Below are 4,883 nucleotides of genomic sequence, written 5' to 3' on the forward strand. Positions count from 1 at the left end.
AATCGCATGCATAAGCATGGGCACGCACTCAGTGCATGTTGGCACCAGGCGGTATATTTAAGGAGGCTTCTGCTCATGCTTAAATGCTGACTGCTCTTTCAGCTATGCCCTACATCCTGCTACTACTCTGCTTGTTCCCTCATTGCTGACCCAGCTTGCCTCTGACCTGAACCTTGATCCTGTTTCTGCCTTGTCGCCAGTTCCTGACCCCGGCTCCATTCCTGACCACATTTCTGCCTTATCATTCTATACCTCACTGCCTGCCTGCTGCTGACCTCGGCTCTTCCTGTGACCAAGCTGCTATTCCTGGCTCTGTCCTCACATTCGGTTCGAATGCCTACCTGTATGTCATCTATGTCAGCTTTGCTCACCACAGTGAGTTCCTGTCTCAAGCCTGCTGGGAACTCTGACAAGCCTCGTATCTGGAACCGGCAGCCCATGTGGAGTGCCCCTTTAACGTCGGCTGGATATTCATGCACAGTTACTGTTCCTGAAATGATTTTATGCCAGCTTGCCTGGGACCACATCACCTACTGCAAGCACTCCAATCAACACTTGCTGGCACTCCTGTTCCTCCCGTCCCTTTGTACCCTCTGTTCCATCTTCAGTGGGACCTGAGCTGGAGGTACAAGAAAGGCCGACCTCGTCATTTAAGTCTCCAATCAGTTACATGAGAGTGCTGCAGAAACCCTGGCAGGCACTAGGCAAGCTGGGAGCATCTTGTTGGCATCAGGACTGCATTATATAATGGCTTCAGGGTTCAGGAGTGCATTAGACACGTGCGATTTGTTTCGTACGAATCGAAAGTTTGTCTGAATTTCCGAACATTCGTACATTCGGAAGCATCTGAAATACGAATTTCTATGCTTTCGAATTTAATACGAAATTTCGTTGATGAATTTCGGATCCAAATTCCGTTACAACGGAAACGTGACTGGGTGTTTTGTTGAACAATCGGAGGTTTTCTTCTGCTGCTGAGTGAGGGTTGGGAAAATGACCTTTTTTAATATGGGAGTGGGAGACTGGTACTGGTAGTCGATGGGAGATTCAGAATCGGACAAAATAAGAATGTTCTTTAATATCATTTTATTATTGTCATAATAATTACGATTATTCGTTATGATGAAGTTAAAAACCCAGGAAGTCAGCACAGGGATGGTGGGAGCCCCTCATAATGAGCACAGCACAGGGATGGTGAGAGCCCCTCATAATGAGCACAGCACAGGAATGGTGGGAGCCCCTCATAATGAGCACAGGGATGGTGGGAGCCCCTCATAATGAGCACAGCACAGGGATGATGGGAGCCCCTCAAAATGAGCACAGGGATGGTGGGAGCCCCTCATAATGAGCACATTACAGGGATGGTGGGAGCCCCTCATAATGAGCACAGCACAGGGATGATGGGAGCCCCTCAAAATGAGCACAGGGATGGTGGGAGCCCCTCATAATGAGCACAGCACAGGGATGGTGGGAGCCCCTCATAATGAGCATAGCAGGGGTACAGCCCCAGGAGGAAGTCAGCACAGCACAGGGATGGTGGGAGCCCCTCATAATGAGCACAGTACAGGGATGATGGGAGCCCCTCATAATGAGCACAGCACAGGGATGGTGGGAGCCCCTCATAATGAGCACAGCACAGGGATGGTGGGAGCCCCTCATAATGAGCACAGCAGGGGTACAGCCCCAGGAGGACGTCAGCACAGCACAGGGATGGTGGGAGCCCCTCATAATGAGCACAGCACAGGGATGGTGGGAGCCCCTCATAATGAGCACAGCACAGGGATGGTGGGAGCCCCTCATAATGAGCACAGGGATGGTGGGAGCCCCTCATAATGAGCACAGCACAGGGATGGTGGGAGCCCCTCATAATGAGCACAGGGATGGTGGGAGCCCCTCATAATGAGCACAGCAGGGGTACAAACCCAGGAGGAAGTCAACACAGCACAGGGATGGTGGGAGCCCCTCATAATGAACACAGCAGGGGTACAAACCCAGGAAGTCAGCACAGCACAGGGATGGTGGGAGCCCCTCATAATGAGCACAGCACAGGGATGATGGGAGCCCCTCATAATGAGCACAGCAGGGGTACAACCCAGGAGGAAGTCAGGACAGCACAGGGATGGTGGGAGCCCCTCATAATGAGCATAATGAGTGTGACGACTGCCATATTGAGAAGGGTATTTTTTGTTTTTAAATTCATCATAACGAACGTTTGTAATTGTTATAAAAAGTACGAAATTTTATTTGTATGAAAATTCAAATTTTGTACGAATCCAAATTGAATTTTGGACACGAATACGAATCAACGGCTAATACGAAACGGAACAGAACGAAACAAAACAAATTTATTGACGGCGCACATGTCTAGAGTGCATTACATAAAGCCTTCAGGGTTCAAGACGGCATTACATAAAAGCTTCCGGGTTCAGGACTGCATTATGTAATGGCTTCAGGAGTGCATTACCTAAAGACTTCAGGGTTCAGGGCTGCATTACATAAAGGCTTCCGGGTTCAGAACTGCATTACGTAACTGCTTCAGGAGTGCATTACATCTAGGGTTCAGGAGTGCATTACGTAAAGGCTTCAGGGTTTAGGACTGCATTACGTGAAGGCTTCCGGGTTCAGGACTGCATTACATAATGGCTTCAGGATTCAGGAGTGCATTACATTTAGGGTTCAGGGCTGCATTACATAAAGGCTTCAGGGTTCAGGACTGCATTACATAAAGGCTTCCGGGTTCAGGACTGCGTTACATAAAAGCTTCCGGATTCAGGACTGCATTACGTAATAGCTTCAGGGTTCAGGAGTGTTCTATGTTCAGGGTTCAGGACTGCATTACGTAAAGACTCCAGGGTTCAGGAGTGCATTACGTAAAGGCTTCAGGGTTCAGTACTGCATTATGTAAAGGCCTTAAGATTCCAGACTGCATTATGTAAAGGCTTCAGGGTTCAGGACTGCATTACGTGAAGGCTTCAGGGTTTAGGAGAGCATTTCAGACAGGGTTCAGGAGTGCATTATGCAGGGTGCAGGTAGAGAATAATGTCTGAGTTCTGGCTCACTTGCATGCTCTTAGGGTGACATATGTAAGCTGGGATTGATGCACGTGCTCTGGTTGGAAAACGTGCAGCAGAAACAACACAGAAATGCTGGCAGGCACCTTTGCAAGCTGGAGAACGTCTTGTTGGCATCTAAGGTCTGATAGTGACACATGGGCAGGCAGGAGGCACCACAAAGCATGGGGGGGACAAAGACACCCAACACACCTGAAAGAATATCAGATGTGAAGACCCATCAGGCAGCGTGGCTCTAAATCAAGGGGAAGATTCCAGGAGAGAGTGCTTTTTCAGGTAAATATGGACTCTTTCTACAGAAATTTTTTTCTTAATTTTCTTTTTCAGTAACGCCTAAAAAAGTAATAGAAGAGATATTAAAACCAGGATTTTGCAACATTTTCTGTGTCAAGTTTCTGAAAATTCCATTTGTTTAGGAAAAATAATAAAATTTCTCTATGCACGGAGTTCAGGAGTATGCTACATGCAGGGTGTAGGTTTCTGGATTGCGCTATGCACAGACTTTAGGAGCATGCTACACATGGGGTGAAGGGTTCTGAATTGTGATATGCACGGAGTTCAGCAGTATGCTACATTCAGGGTGTAGGGTTCTGGATTGCGCTATGCACAGAGTCCAGGAGTATGCTACACGCAGGGTGTAGGGTTCTGTATTGCACTATGCACAGAGTTCAGGAGTATGCTATACGCAGGGTGTAGGGTTCTGGATTGCACTATGCACAGAGTTCAGGAGTATGCTATACGCAGGGTGTAGGGTTCTGGATTGCACTATGCACAGAGTTCAGGAGTATGCTATACGAAGGGTGTAGGGTTCTGGATTGCACTATGCACAGAGTTCAGGAGTATGCTATACGAAGGGTGTAGGGTTCTGGAGTGCGCTATGCATGAAGTTCAGGAATATGCTACACACAGGGTGTAGATTTCTGAATTGCGCTATGCACTGAGTTCAGGAGTATGCTACACACGGGGTGTAGGGTTCTGGATTGCGCTATGCACTGAGTTCAGGAGTATGCTACACGCAGGGTGTAGGGTTCTGGATTGCGCCACGTACAGGTTTCAGAATTCAGGAGTGCATTACAAACAGGGTGCAGGGGTCAGGAGTGCATTGTGCATAGAGAGCAAGGTTCAGATGTGCATGACTCACAAGGAGCATTGTTAAGGGGTGCATTACACACCGGGTGTAGGGTTCAGGAGTGTATTACGCACAGGGTGCAACGTTCAGGAGTGCTTTTAATACAAGGTGTAGGGTTTTCAAGAGTGCATTATGTACCTGTTTCAGGGTTCGTGTTTAAAAAAGTGCAGTACCCACAGGGTGCAGGGTTTAGTAGCAAATTACACAAAGAGTTTAGGGTTAAGTAGTTCATTACACACAGGCCTCGGACCTCAGGAGTCCATTGCGCACATGGTCCAGGATTCAGGAGTGCATTACACACAGAATGCAAGGTTTAACAGTGCATTACACAGATGGTTCAGGAGTGCTTTATACACAGAGTTCAGGGTTATGTGGTGCATTAAACAAAAGGTGCAGGGCTCAGGATTGCATTACACACAGGGTTTAGGGTTTGGAAGTGCACCACACGTAGGGTGCTGGGTTCTCCTCCCTCCCATGAACACACTGCCTGTGCAGCTCTTATGTCCTGAGTACCGGTCTCCTGCATTATACAGGACCGTTAGGGTGTATCCTCTGGCCCTGGTGATGGAGTATAATGTTCTGGCTCACTTGACGCATGTTCTTAGGATGTCAAACGGTAAGCTTGCCTTGGTGCATGAGCTCTGGTTGGAATACACAGAAACCCTGGCAGGCACTGGGCAAGC

The 4,883-nt window shown here is 48.2% G+C and overlaps 1 protein-coding gene across 2 annotated transcripts in view; it reads left to right on the forward strand.

The window, feature by feature from the left end:
* The window catches only part of LOC141104681 (uncharacterized), a 122,737-nt gene that overhangs the window by 35,821 nt on the left and 82,033 nt on the right, over positions 1-4,883 (forward strand). The gene's annotated exons all lie outside the window — the stretch shown is intronic.

Source organism: Aquarana catesbeiana, linkage group LG08 (assembly GCF_042186555.1).
Source record: "Aquarana catesbeiana isolate 2022-GZ linkage group LG08, ASM4218655v1, whole genome shotgun sequence".
Lineage (NCBI taxonomy): Eukaryota > Metazoa > Chordata > Amphibia > Anura > Ranidae > Aquarana > Aquarana catesbeiana.